Source organism: Emys orbicularis, chromosome 4, assembly GCF_028017835.1.
Source record: "Emys orbicularis isolate rEmyOrb1 chromosome 4, rEmyOrb1.hap1, whole genome shotgun sequence".
NCBI lineage: Eukaryota > Metazoa > Chordata > Testudines > Emydidae > Emys > Emys orbicularis.
The window spans coordinates 39,060,934-39,076,599 of NC_088686.1; the positions used below are offsets into that span (position 1 = coordinate 39,060,934).

General features: G+C 46.6%; 1 protein-coding gene across 1 annotated transcript in view; it reads left to right on the top strand.

Annotated features, from left to right (window-relative positions):
• Positions 1-15,666, top strand: part of STON2 (stonin 2) — a 78,581-nt gene that overhangs the window by 11,982 nt on the left and 50,933 nt on the right. The window lies entirely within an intron of this gene.

Here is a 15,666-nt window from a genome sequence, read left to right on the forward strand (position 1 = left end):
ACTGAAAGGTTCTGAGTGCAGAAGGTGTGCTTAATCTTGAAGACTCTAGCTGCTGGAAGCCTTATTCCATTTGTTTGTTTGAACTCTGGCAGAGGGAAGCCATTTATTTTGTGTTGGTCTTTGTCAATAAGGGCCTGGTTTCAGCCTACAGCAGCTGGACAAACCTTTGGCAAATTGTCCTGCAAAGGAATAGTGGGTTGGCAATGTATAATGAGACACAACATGGTTTTAAATTTTAAGTAATATTTGTGAAGATGTAACTGTTGCTGGTAAAATGACTGGCTGCCCCATATCTTGCCACTGTTTTATTTCATTGTCTCAATGAGCAAAGGGGAGAACTTGGGAGTTCTTGTTATTAGTTCTGTACTTCTCAGAAGAAGTAACACAAGACATCTGTGTTACAATACAATGAAGATATTTACTCTTTCTGAAGTAGCTGCTTGTCTTCATTATCAAAATATTCCATATCTGCATGTGAGAAGAGAGAGGGAAGAGAGTGAGAGGTTGAGGTTAAACTGTTGCTAGCTCTGTCACAGATTTCCTGTGTGACCTTGGATAAGTCTATTTTTTTATGAGATTACTAGTTTGGCTGCTAAAGGTAATGGTGTTGATGTAATAGACTTTGATAAGGCATTTGACTTGCTATTGCTTGACATTTTGTTAAAAAACCTAGAACAAAATAAAATTAACATGGCACACATTCAATGGATTAAAAGCTGGCTAACTGAAAGGTGTCAAAACGTAATTGTAAATGGGGAATCGTCATCGAATGAGCGTGTTCTAGTGGGACTCTGCAGGGTTCAGTTCTTGGCCCTATGCTATTTAACATTTTTATTAATGACCTGGAAGAAACATAAAATTATCAATGATAAAGGCTGCAGATGAAACAAAAATTGGGGAAGTTGTAAATAATGAAGAGGACAAGTCATTGATACGGAGAGATCTGAATCACTTCTAAGCTAGGTTCAAGCAACCAATATGCAGTTTAATATGGTTAAATGTAAGCGTATACATCAAGGAATAAAGGCCATACTTACTGGATGAGGGGACTCTATCCTGGGAAGTAGTGACTCTGAAAAAGATTTAAGGCGGGGGTTCTCAAATTGGGGGTCAGGACCCCACAGGGGGTCGCAAGGTTATTACATGGGGAGTCATGAGCTCAACCTCCATCCCAAATCCCGCTTTGTATCCAGCATTTGTAATGGTGTTAAATATATAAAAAAGTGTTTTTAATGTACAAGGGGGGTCGCATTCAGAGGCTTGCTGTGTGAAAGGAGTCACCGGTACAAAAGTCTGAGAACCCCTGATTTAAGGGTTGTGGTAGAAAATCAGCTGAGCATGAGCTCCCAGTGCAATACTGTGACCAAAAGGGCTAATGCAGTCCTGGAAGGCATAAACAGGGGAATCTCAAATAAGAGTAGAAGGGTTATTTTACCTCTGTATCTGGCACTGGTGCAACTGCTGCTGAAATATTGTATCAAGTTCTGGGATCAACAATTCAAGAAAAATGTTGATAATTTGGAGAGGGTTCAGAGAGAGGCTACAAGAATGCTTAAAGGATTAGAAAACATGCCTTATAGTGATAGACTCAAAGAACTCAATCTATCTAGCTTAACAATGAGAAAGTTAAAGGGTGACTTGATCACAGTCTCTAAGTTTCTACATGGGGAACAAATGTTTAATAATGGACTCTTCAATCTAGTAGAAAAAGGTATAACAAGATCCAACGGCTAGAACAGGGATGGGCAACCTTTGGCACGCAGCCCGCCAGGGTAAGCACCCTGGCAGGACAGGCTGGTTTGTTTACCTGCCGCGTCCACAGGTTCGGCCGATCACGGTGGCTCCCACTGGCCGCGGTTCGCCGCCCCAGACCAATGGGGGCTGCGGGAAGCGGCGCGGGATGAGAGATGTGCTGGCCGCGGCTTCTTGCAGCCCCTATTGGCCTGGAACTGCGAACTGTGGCCAGTGGGAGCCGCGATTGGCCAAACCTGCGGATTCAGCAGCTAAACAAACCGGCCTGGCCTGCCAGGGGCTTACCCTGGCGGGCCACTTGCCAAAAGTTGCCAATCCCTGTTTTAGACATTTGCAGTGGAGAGGGCTTCAGGGATACAGTCCTCTTTCCTTTCCCACGGAAGGGTAAGAAGGAAAGGGAAATCTTTGGGGGTTGGGTATACGAGGAACTATTCAGGGGGAGGAAGGGTTTGGAAAGTCTCCAAGGTAGAATATGAAAGAGATAATAAAACAAAAAAAAAGGTGAAACAAAAGTCAATTTTATTTAAAACTATTCGGTAGATTATAAGGCCAGAAGCGGCGACTATGATCTTATTATTATGATAATTTAATCTGACCCCCTGCATAACACAGGCCAAAGAACAGGACCCAGTAATTTCAGCATCAAGCCCATAACTTCTGTTTAAGATGTAGGATATCATAAGCTAACTTTGCCACCATTTGTTTTTTAAAATTGCATTCAGTTGGATTCAAAACATCCTGAGACCTTGGCAAATGACGACTCGCCCCTTTCCAGTTGCCTGAACTGTTCGAGGCTTAGAGGCCACTAACATGCAGCTCCTTTGTTATAAAGCTCTTCCCTGAGTTATTGAATGATTAAAACAGAGATTTTTACTGACAGTGTTGCCAACTCTCACCATTTCTTTGTGACTAATGTGATTTCATCCAGGGCTGGTGACAGTCTCCCATGAATTTCAGCCCTGCCTGAGGTGGGTGGGAGGAACCCCTGGTTGTCTTCCCCATGCCCACCTCCTGAGGAAGAACACACAATTAGGGCTGCTTCAGGAGGCAGGCAGGAGTCTCTCCCTCTCCCTTCAGGAGAAGAGAGGAGTTTTGGGGTAGGGGAGAGGGAGCAGTAGACATCATTCTTATGGGAAGGGAGGAGGGATCAGAGAGAGCCCCCAGCAATTCAGAATAGCTGTGCTTCCTCCTTCCCTACTGTGCACAATGGGTCAGTCTGCTTCCTGCTCCTCCCCACTCTCCTCTCCATCCCTGCAACACCAGGCCTGGGAAGGGGGAGGGGATGAAGCCCCTAAATGCCCCTCCCCCTTAGGCCTGGGAAGGGAAAGAGGACCCTGCTGCAGCTGGCTTCCCAGTCACAGGACAGAAGGTGGAAGTGAAGAACCTCAGAAGCTGCCAGAGGAGTAGAGGGAGGTGGGGGTGGAGGCAGAACTGATGTGGGAGCTCTGGGGGATGCTTAATTAATTGCTGGGAGGTGAGACAAGCAGACGTGGGGAGGACAATTAGCATTGCCAACACTCCCAGATGTACTGACTGAGGTGACTCTGGTCCCCGGTGCAGGGGCTCTCACTGGCTGCTCGATGGTACAGAGCGTCCAGCTTCTTCACAATATATAATGATTTGGGGGGTCTGACTCATGATTTTTGCCCTGTTGGGGTTGGCAATACTATAATTTATTTATGCTTATGTCTGGTTTGCTTTCCGGTTCCCAGATGATAGCACAAGCCTACTGGGTCAGATTTCCAGTACTGCATGGGAATGTTTAAATAAAAAGTGTTTTTGTTTAAACAGAGGGAGGGAAATAATATTTCTGGTTACACTGTAATGTATTGCTGTGTGTGTTTGTGTGCCTGCCTGTGCCAGTGCCCCCTTCAGAGTGAAATCAGAACTGTTCAACTTTGAGTCATTAGCCCTATATTGCCCAGAGCTATGGGAGAGTCTATTTCTGCTCATGTGGCAGAGGTTGAGTTCTATACCCATTGCCACCATCAAGTTCCTAATGCCCAAGCTCTGCAGCATAGTGACAACCATGACATCCTAAGTGGCTGTGGATTTGTCACAGGATTATGTTTTGTAAAGTCCTTTGGGTTATAAAAATTTACATTTTGGACATAAAGCTAGTTGTTTTTCAGACTCAGGCAGATCAAGGACTTGAACATGGATCTCTGATAACTCAAGTAAGGGCCTGAACCACGGGGCTATTGGGAATTTTGGGCTCACTTATTTGCTCTTTTTTTCTTTTCCTAGTAAACCTAGTTGTTGATGGATTCAAAAGATAAAGGACCTCTTCTTCCCACCCCATTCTAGCTTCTCTCTCTCTCCGTGCCTGTCCACTGACTTTTCAATAAAGTCACAGCAACTGAGGGGAAAGTGAACAGCATTCCATCCCCAGTCATGGGACTGAGCTGCTGACCTCTCCTTTATGTGGGCAATACCTCAAGAGAACAGCTGTGGGGAGATGCTCTGTAATTCATCTCATGCCACTGAGGTGAGCTAGGCTAGGCAAAGCCCTCTATTTATTTATGTTTGTAATTATTACAGCTCTCAGGCTCTGGCATGTTTACCTTGGCTCCATTTGCTCTTTAATGCACTGCAGAAAGCCACAAGCTTCTGTGAGAAGTAGGAGTTAGGTTGGTGATTTTCAGCCCAACAGAAGGGTTTTAGTCTCCAGCCTAACTGAGGATAGAAATTTTTGGTATTCTACCTGCAGTGGCTGGATCTAACTGCTGTATTGAAAGGAGAACATCTGTCTTTGGGTCCCATCCTGTAAGGTGCTGAGTTCCCTCCTAGCTCCCGTGAAGTCTCTGGGAGTAAAGAACACCAAGCACCTCCCAGGATCACGCCCTTTGGTTAAATACCAGGGTGTGAAAAACTTAAGGAGCAACATCAGCAGGGTGGTCTGGTCTCTGAGGTTTAGCTCTTGGCAGCACATAGCTGCACGATGAACAGGAGGCAAGGACAATGCAAAAGTAAATTCTCCTCAAGTGCTACTTCAGGAAGGTTCGTCTTACTATATAACACAGTGAGTTCCCTTTGGAGATAGATATCTGTGCCACATAGAACCTGACCCTGCAATTCTGGCAAATAGCTGGTCTCCCAGGGTGGATAAATGACATGGGAGAGGTGGATCCGGAGTGGCGGGGAAATCAGTGAGGTTTCAGCAGTAGCACAAGCTGCTGTTAGCTGTAACTCATTTCATATGCTCTGGCAGTTAGGGGTATATTATCCTAAATGTGTGTGGGCGTGCTGTGCGGGGTTTCCTGCAGGAATGGGCAGGGGTGATTACAATTCACCCCAAAGATAGGCAGGGTCACACAGCAGTCTCAGGGAAAGTTCTCACTCCAAAATGTGAGAATTGCCTTGTTTCTACCTTAATGTGGTATCACCTAAAGCCTGGGAAAAGCTGAAGGGATTATCTGGGTAAATTGAGGTATGCTGTGCACCAATGATGAGGGGTTTAGAGGATCAGTTTTAGCCCCAACTTTTCATTGAGCTACAGGGGGAAAACAGGAATCAGATTTAATATAAAAGAAGGAAAAATGAGGGGATTATCTAGGCAAAATCTTTGGCTTCTCCATTCTCCCACACTGACAATTCATTCCTTTATGTCACTTGGAGTTTAGAGGCTTCTCCTGATTTTCTGACTTTGTCATTTTTTTCTGGATTCCTGCCTCCTTTGTTCCTTAATTGGGCCCAAATGTTGTGGGTTGTGGGGCTGGGTTGTTACGTACTTTCCATCCATTATAGCTACTTCCCACCTCCCATGATGTGACTTTAGTGGTGGCTGGGTTGACAGCCCTGAGTACAAAGTCCTCTACTTAGCCCCAGAGCAGATATAGGATGGCCAGCAACAGAGTGAGCTTCTCCAATGCTGTCCTCCCTAAATATGACTTAACCCTGCAGGAACTGCCGCTAAGGCGGAGGGGAAGTTCAGTTTGCTTTGTTCATTCAGCCCTTGGCCTCTCAGACTGACAATTGAGATACTGGATTATTTTGTGACATGGACACCTGTCTGCTGAACTGAGATTCCCAACTCACATAAACCAGACCTAATGGTGCTGTGTAAACCAACCCGGATTTGAAATAGTCACCTAGATTAAAATTTTCCAGTGAAAACCAAAGTCAGGGGACAGAGCCAGAGTCAGGAAGCCAGTAGAGAAACAGGATTGGTAGGCTGGGACAAGACTGGAGCAGGACTGGGAACAGGGCAGGCACAGGAACAGTTGCAGCTGTGGGCATAAGCAGATTTTCAAGTGCTCAGTACGCACAATCCAGGGCCAGATTTTCAAGTGTTCAGTACGCACAATCAAGGCCAGAGATCAGCTCCAATTTGGCCACTTACAATTTTTTCAGCAGTTCTCAGTGTCCAGCAGCTCCCATTGTGACACTTATGGCCAGATTGTCAAAAGAGCTCCATGCTGAGCTCTTCAGAACATCTGGCTACTGATTTTGGTGCCTAAATGGCAGCTGAACTCTTTTAGACATCTGACCCCTAGTGAAGAGAGGCTCTGAACCCCTTTACCCATTGCAGATGTGAATAAACACAGAAGTGTGTGCAATTTTAACTAAAGTTGTGATGTTAAAGCAGGCTTGTTCTGAAAGTGGTCAATTTTGTGTGTAGACACTCATGCTTGGGTTTAAACTTGGCTTACATTGGTTTAGCTTGCCATTGTCCTCCAGCAGGGGCTATTTCTGAGATGCAAGGGCCCAGCTTTCCCCTCCCATGTTTGTCTTTCCCATCTCAGGAGCGCTCATTATTAGGTCTGGTGAGTCTTTTGACTTCAGATGAATGTGATTGTTCTGTTCCCAGGGTAGAGCTCAGTGGTGGAGGCAGAGAAGAAAAAGAAAACCCTTCTCACATGAATATATGGATTTAAAATGTGTTCCTAGCTTCAGGTCTTCAGTAACTTCAGTGCTATGAAACCAAAGATGAACTTGGCCCAGAAATGTATGTGTATGTGTGAGAAATGCTATGGTTAAATCTGCTTTGAAAATAAAATATCAATAGCACAGGAAAAATGAGCAAGAGAGTCCTGTATCCATGTATTCCCCAGAGTTGAGTAAATTTTACCAGTTCTGTGATTGGTGGAGAGAACAGCCTATTCAGCTTCATCCTGCCTCTTGATGCACGCTGAGAGAGAGAACCTGCCCATAAGGGCTAGGTGAACCTGCATCTGACTTTTGTTCCTGAACAAAGCCATGACCACACTACAAACTTTGGTCGATGCAAGTTACATGGGCATAAACCCACCACAGTTAGTACATTGCTTGTGTGCGTGCATATTTTGCTCCTTGTGTCAGCGGTGTGCATACTCACCAGGAGTGCTTGTATCATTGCACAGGACAGTGCACCATGGGTAGGTTTCCCATAAGGTTGCCAAACCTCCAGGATTGTCCTGGAGTCTCCAGGAATTAAGGGTTAATCTTTAATTAAAGATTATGTCATGTGATGAAACCTCCAGGCTTATAGAATCATAAAATATCAGGGTTGTAAGGGACCTCAGGAGGTCATCTAGTCCAACCCCCTGCTCAAAGCAGGACCAATCCCCAGACAGATTTTTACCCCAGATCCCTAAATGGCCCCCTCAAGGATTGAACTCACAACCCTGGGTTTAGCAGGCCCATGCTCAAACCACTGAGCTATCCCTCCCTAAAATTGGCAACCCTACTATTCCAGTGTGCAATCTGCCACCATTCAGTACACTGTCTTTTGTGAAGTTTTGGCAATGCATGGTGGGGTTGAAATGAGTTGTGCAGGGATGACTGGGAGCATGAGGTCAGCTTCCCAGTGTGCAACAGTCTCCATCCCATAATGTCATCTATATCCCATAATTTTCATGCCTCTTTTTTAAATCCCACAAACCTACATGGCCCTCCTCACTGTCCACCATCTCTGACAGAAGAATGGAGCCTGCACAGCTCTGCACTATCGTCATAAGCACTTGGAGCACAACATGCACGATCCTCTGTTGTTTGCAGAGCTGCAAGAAGAAAAGACTCAGTGGGGAACATGATGATTTCTTGGAGTACAGATTGCGGTGGGACATAGTGAGAACCAATTCAAGGTTGTTGGAGGTGTTCCAGAGGTGAAAGTAACTTACAGGACTTACCGGTACTGCCCGAGTCCTGAGGGGGGCGGGGCCTCAACCGGAAGAGGCAGGGCCTCTCAAGATTTAAAGGCCCTGGGGCACCGGCTGTGGCTGGGAGCCCCAGGGCCTTTAAATCAACCGGGGCTCCCAGCTGCAGAGGTGGCTGGCAGCCCCCGGGGCTCAGGGGCAAATTAAAGGGCCCGGGGCTCCAGCCGCCGCGGAGCTCCGGGCCTTTTAAATCTCCACCCGCAGCTCCGGCTGCTGGAGCTGCGGGGGGGGGGGGGGGGATTTAAAGGGCTCTGGGTTCCCCGCAGCGGCAGGGAGCCCAGAGCCCTTTAAATCCCCACCGCGGAAGCCGGTGCAGTCCGGCACGGTGTACTGGCTCTTGCCGGTATGCTGGACCGGACCGGACCTGCTTATTTTCACTTCTGAGGTGTTCACAGAGCAGCTGTGGATGGTGGAGCACCACTTCTGGGCCTGAGAAAAGAGCACTGACTGGTGAGATTGCATCCCAATGCCAGTTTGAGATGATGAGCAGTGGCTGTAGAATTTTCGGATGCACAAGGCCACATTCCCGAATCTGTGTGCTAAGCTCACTCCAACCTTCCAGTGCAGGAACACCAAATTTAGAGCTGCACTGACAGCAGAGAAGCGAGAGGCAATCGCACTGTGGAAATGTGCAATGCCAGATTGCTGCTGGTCCATGGAAAATCATTTTGAAGTTTGAAAATCCACTGTGGGGGCTGTTCTGATGCAAGTGTGCAGGTCCGTTAATCGCTTCCCGCTACACAGGGCTGTGATTCTCAGCAATGTGCAGGACACAGTGGATGGATTTGCTACAGTGTGGTTCCCGAACTGTGGTGGAGTAATAGACGGCACACATATCCCTATTTTGGCACCAGACCACCTTGCCACGGAGTACATCAACAGAAAGGGCTAATTTTCCATGGTTATGCAAGCTTTGGTGGATCACGCGGGTATTTCACCGACATCAATGTGGGCCAGTCAGGGAAGGTGCTTGATGTTCGCATCTTTAAGAACACAGGACTATTCAGAAAGCTACAAGCCGGGACTTTCTTTCCTGACTGGTGGATTACCAGTGGGAAGGTTGAAATGCCACCAGTGATACTAGGTAACCTAGCTTACCCCTGACTCCCCTGGCTCATGAAGCCGTTCGACAGCCCCATGGAAAGATTCAGCTACTGGCTCAGCAGGTGCAGAATTACAGTTGAATGTGCTTTTGGTGGATTGAAGGGACACTGGCATTGTTTACTCACAAGATTGAATCTCAAAATATTCCAGTGGTTATAGCTTCCAGCTGTGTCCTGCATACTATCTGTGAAGCAAAGGGGGAAAAGTTGCTGCCAGGGTGGAGGGCAGAGGTGGAGCGGCTGCCTGCTGAGTTTGAACAGCCAGACATGAGATTTATTAGAAGAGCTCAATGTGGAGCTATATAGCTCAGAGTGGCTTTCAAAGAGCGCTTTAACAGTGAGCCACAGTATAATGTGATGTACTATACTCTACCGGCCCTGCTGTTTTGGGGCATATTAGGAATAGAATGGTGCTTGGTGTACATGTTGAATATAACACTGTCAATGCACCTATTGCTGTACATTTATGATTATTACACTGTGTCACTGATCCCATTGGCCTGGAGCGGCGAACCGCGGCCAGTGGGAGCCATGATCAGCCGAACCTGCAGACGCGGCAGGTAAACAAACCGGCCTGGCCCGCCAGGGGCTTTTCCTGAACAAGCGGCAGCCCTAGTTTGAGAACCACTGGTTTACAGCATCTGGGTTTGCTGCCTGAGAGTCCTCATTATGTCCCGGTGCATCTCCGTTTCCTTTTCCTGCTGGGACTCCTGGGCCTTTCTCCTCTCTGCGCTTTCCTTCTCCAGGCTTTTCCACAATGTTTATCCTCCAGGCACTGTGCTCATGGTCCAGTGCAGCACTGGCTTGCAGGATCTCATTGAACATGTCATCCCGAGTCCTCTTCTTTCTCTTCCTTCTCTGGCTCAGGGATTCTGTGGGTGTGGAGGGGCCGCAATGGCAGCAGCTGCAGCTAAAACACACATCGATACCATTGTCAGTATAGTCACAACAGAAAGTGAAAGTTAAGATTCAGGCCTTGGCTACACTTGCGAGTTACAGTGCTGTAAAGCCGCCCACAGTGCTGTAACTCACTGACCGGCTACACTGGCAAGGCACGTACAGCGCTGTATCTCCCTGGGTACACCGCTGCAGTTACTCCACCTCCCCGAGAAGCATAAGAGATACAGTGGTGTGGCTACGACTCTCCCCTGTGAGTGTGTACCAGGAATCAACCTGCAGCGCTGTACTGATCACCTTGTCAAGTGGCCAATCCTCTCCATTGTTGTGACCGGCTGCAGGAATGCGGAAGTGCCGGTTTCAAAGCTCGTACCACAGAGAAAAAGCAAACAGTTTGCTGTTTGCTTTGAGTGAGTGAATGAATGAGCAGGGGGCCGGGAGTTCGGAACTTGCAAAATAGAGTGCTGACACACTCCAAAAAGCACTCTCTCTCCCCCCACACTCCCTGTCACACTCCACCCCACCCCCACCCCCTCATTTTGAAAAGCACGTTGCAGCCATATGAATGCTGGGATAGCTGCCCATAATGCACCGCTCCCAACACAGTTGCAAGTGTGGCCACGCCACTGTGCTGGCAGCTGTCAGTGTGGACAGACTGCAGCGCTTTCCCTACTCAGCTGTACGAAGACAGGTTTACCTCACAGCGCTGTACAGCTGCAAGTGTAGCCAAGGCCTCAGAACTCCCTTCCCTTACACCCCTAAAGTTTTAAACAAGACATGCCTATTGACACTTCTGCTTGGGAGTGCTTGTGCACAGCATCACTCACAGTGTCAGCCATGGATAGTATGGCCCACCAGGGGTGAGGGAAATGAGAAGGGAATTGCTCAGTTGCATCAAACTATGAGTATAGGGCAATGTCACTGAATACTGGCACCATTTTCCATGGATGATGGGATTTTATCTCACTCCTGAGGGTAACAAAGGCGCAGAGAGCAGAGTTATCATGGACAGGCATGGGAAAGTGTCCTACCATTGAGGAAAAAATAAGACTGCCATCCCTAGAAATCTTTGGGAGAGGATAGCAGAGTACTTCCATGAATGTTTTATCGAGCGCTCTCAGGAGGATTCAAGAGAATAAGAGGAACCTAATTAATGTGATGAGGTTTGGAGTTCAATCCCTGACTGGGGAAAGGAATTTATTGGAGTCACTCACATTTTTTATTACCTTCATTGCTGTTTATTTCTATAGCCCCCCTAATGTGCATGGTGGTCAGGAATGATTTTAGACTTGGTTTCCCTTTTAATTCTAGTCATGTGTGTGCTCGCGCATGTGCACAGGCTCAGTGGCACTCAAAATAAGAATAAATCACTGTATTCAGACAGTAAGATTCTAACCTCCCTGGCTGTAATCTCGTGTTGGAATCTCCTTGTTGATTGAAATCTGATCTTTGGATAATGTTTGAGTAGGTTTGTGCATGTACAGACACCTATTGGCTCCAGCCCTGAGGTTTGCTGATAGTTATCACAAGTGGAGGCTCAGTAATGGAATGGAAATTACAAGGTTCACTGCTATAATTTCCTGAAATGTCCTGAAGCTGATTTTGGAGCAGTGATATAGTTTAATACAACTGTGAGTGGCCTAAATACAGATAATTAATATTTGGGTATCTTCTATGTTCCATACCAAGTGCAAGAAGCTGGAAACTAGAATGCTAGAAGGATAGTGGCACTATCAAAGCAGACCTGGTAATATAGGACAGAACGTACAAAGTTGGTGGCCTAAGGTTAGGCGTCGTGATTATTATCTAAGGTACTGTTCATGTGTGACCCTTAGTTAGTTCTCCCTTAGCTGTTTTGGCTCTGTGGGGCTGGCAGTAGTAAAAACTGAATGTTGTCTGTAAATGCAACTCAGTCACACAGGGAGTAGATATGCAGAATAGCCAGAGCCATTTTTATATAGTCCATTTTCCACAATCACTTTTTAAAGGGGCAGTGTCCCAATATAAATCCTATTTTATGGGAATTTGTTATGAGATCAGCACAGAGTTATCTGCAGTGGTGAGTGCACTGCTCTCACAAGGAAGATGTAGCATGAAGAGAGAGTGGTGATTCTGAAGAAAACTGAAATAAAATTAGTGTTATTATTTACGTACCAGCAGTGTGCTTGGCTTTGTTCACTAAAACCTATAGGGACAGGGCCGGCTCCAGGCACCAGCTTAACAAGCAGGTGCTTGGGGCGGCCAAGGGAGAGGGGCGGCACCTGCGGCAATTTGGGGGCGGCAGGTCCCTCGCTCCCTCTGGGAGCGAAAGACCTGCCGCTGAACTGCCGCCGCCGATCGTGGCTTTTTTTTTTTTTTTTTTTCCCCAATTGCCCCGCCGCCGATCGCGATCGCGGCTTTTTTTTTTTTTTTTTTTGCTTGGGGCAGCAGAAATGCTGGAGCCGGCCCTGTATAGGGAACCACAGTTCTGTGCGCTGAAAAGCCTACTGGCTGAATGCTCATTCAGTGCAAAAGTCACAAGGATACCTATGGGGCAGTGAATTGTCACGCATTTGTGTGCTTCATGTTAGGAGTGACTCTTCAGGAAAAATGTGAATGAAGAGAGATGAATGCCGGTGCACAGTGGTACAAAGGGTGTTCCAGGTTTATGGGCCTGCAAAACAGAGCAGACAACTGAAGAGTGTTTGATTATTTGACATGCCTGCCTGCATATCAGCTTCACTGCACGGCAAGGCAGAGTTCTCCCTGTATTGTACAGAGTGTTGGCTCAGAAAGTGGGACATTAGGTTCCCCCAGGATGCTTTGCAGCACTTTCTCTGTATCAGGGCATTCTCTAGCCATGCAGAATTAGGATCTGGTTGGGAAAGTTTACACAAAAGAGGTAGGGGGCTCTGTTGGAGGCTTTGCTCTCATTAACCCATCTTTCCTCCTCCCCTTGGATTGATTTGTTTATACAGGCTTGGTTGCCTCCAGCAACACATTATTAGTGTGAACTTTCATGTATCCTTGGAGACCTGAAGATTTCCCTGCAAACCTTTTGAATTCTTAATCTCCATGGAGGGTGAAATGAGCAGGCATTTCAGTCTACAGATGCAGTTGCTTTGGATTTTCTTACCCCTTTCTGTGAATATCTTAAAGCCAAGTTGGTACATCTCCCCAGCAGCCAATATAACTGAACCCCCAACCTCCATTTCCTCTCTCAGCCTCTGTCAGCGGGACACCCTTCCCAGGAAAGGCAGCCATTGACCCCAGCCATTGACGCTACCTAGTTAAACAACATTAAATGCCCTAGCTGAGACCAGGGAGCATGCCACGCTTAGCTAAGAGGATGCCGGCAGTGCAATGAGCTTGCCTTCTCTGTACATGGCTCGCTCAGGTTTACTCCCTGCTGATTGGACTCTCCTTCAGACTGCCTCAGCTCAGTTTGAAATTGCAGGTCTCAGAGTCCTTTTTTTAGCTCCTCTTTACATTTTGTGTCCTTGTCTTGTCTATACCCAGCATGGATTAAACATCCTGGAAATACCCTGATTTCCTGTCTAGCAATAGTTGCTTGAGTGTCCAGGAACAGAATGGACCATGAGGACTGAACTCCCCTGCAGGTGGTTTTTGGCAGGTCAAAGGTGAGACACATTGGCAGAGAGCAGTGTTGCAGCAATGGCGGAAGTGCAAACGAGTATTTTAATAACCACTGAGCAGGGTCAGATGGTATGGTGGTTAAAACACACCCACAGCCCCTGTACATTAGCATTGCTGTTCCAGGAGCTGTAATTTTAGGGGGGGAAATATAGACAAAGCCTCTTTGTTTAGTGTGAATCCCTTACAGCAGGCACTCCATGCACTAAGAGAGCTAGAAGCTGAAATGCCATCCTCTGTGGACTCCACAATGCACTCTTTCCTTGCGTGTACTAACTTAGGGCTCTGTGTAGATTACTATTACAACTGCTCAGCGAAGCAGAGGTGATGCTGAACTCAGCTAGCTTTTTGAGACTGTCCCTAATGCAGACTTGCTGACACGTTGATCATTGCACCTCCTGCAAGATGTACTTATAACAAGCCACTGTATCCTGTATCAAACAGGTTGCCATTATCAACGCCTATTGTCCCCAGCCCTGTCCTTCTTCCTTCCCCCGGGCTATTTTCTGCTGATGGGGGGAAGAGAGAGGGAGGGGTGAGGGAGGTTTTGTTCTGTGCAGTGCCATGATTGACAGTCCAGCTGCATCCACAGAACAAAACCAGTTTGTCTTGCATATCTAAACAACCAAAGGCTGAACGAATGGAACAAACAGGTGTGAGGAGGGGAAGGAAGGGGGTGCCACACTCAGCCAATAGCTCCCTGTCTATGCTGGTAGAAAGAAAATCAGGTCAGTTTGAACTGACACATTCCTCACAAAGTGGGAGGGAGAGAAGCTGCTGGAGGCCTTCTTCAGTGAGGGAAGGTGTTTAAGATTAACCCCTAGCTTAAAAGTGGATTCCAAGTCAGATGCCATGTGACCAGATTGCCTGCAATCTTTCTGGCATGCACCTGGAAACCTCGGCACAGATGCCTTTTGATTTCTGCTTCAGCACAGGGAGAAAATGAGAGGCAAGGCAATAAGAGTGTGGACAGGTAGGATACATTCTTTTTTCACAGTGTGCTGAAGTGGATGCAGCAAATGGCGTTGTGACAGCTGAGATCATGCTTGTTCATCTGTCCTACAGAGGAGTCATAAAATCGAGATTGTGAGCATGGTGGTTTTTAAAGATCACATGGTGCTTTTTGCAGAATAAGGGTTCTAAGCAATGGCTTCCCAGTGAAATTCCATTTCAGATAGTTGCATAGGATACTCTCTTCCTAAAAGCCCTGGTAGTTTCATTTAGATTGAGGGGAAATGTGTTTTTCACTCGCTGTCCCGTGCTATTGCATGTGCTGTTAAACAGCTCCTGCATTCTGTCCCAGACGTGGCTGCATTTCAGTAGTGGGTGTAGTGATCTGTTTGTGATTCAATTAGTAACATCTGTAAAGTACTTTGGGATCCTTTAGGGTGCAAGAAGCCATAATATATGTTGATAAGATCATTTGTGTTCCTCCCAAACCATTGGCTGCAAACATTTAATACATACTCTAATGTTATGCTGTTAAATTATCAGGACAGTCCCAAAGCCTGTCTATTGCACAAGCTGCCCTGAAGCACCATCTTGCTAGGTACTGTATAAAAGCATGTGTGTGTTTCACTTGGATTTCTAGAGTCCTAGAGGATGGCTTATTGTGCTGTAGTGCTTGATTGAAGCTCCACTGTTTACGTATAATGCAAAGATGTCCTGGTTAAAGAAATCTTTATTCACCTGTTAAAACACTTAATATCCACTAACTAGCTGCATTTTAAGAATTCCTAATTTTGCCTGAGAAGTTCCTTCCTCCCCCACCTCAAGTTTGTCTCTATCCTCTCATTTTTATTTCCTTTCTGAGGTGTCACATTCCTGCTCCCCATCCCACAAAACAAAGGGCCAATCTCTCCAGTTCAGATTGGCTTGAGAGACTGCAGCAGGGTGATGCAAGGAACCACCATCCGCTCCCTAAAGGATGACCATGTTGCCTCCTTAGCCCTTCTGACCTCTAGCAGCGCAGGGTGATGGAACTGACCATTCCCTAGATGGTGACGCTAAACACTGCCACCAAAGTAGTGCAAAATATATATATATTTTTTTTCTTTGCTTAGGAACTTGAGAGCTATTCTATTTATGGTGTTTAAATATTAGTCAGTAATTAAAGGGATACTATCAAAATAAAAAACCTATAT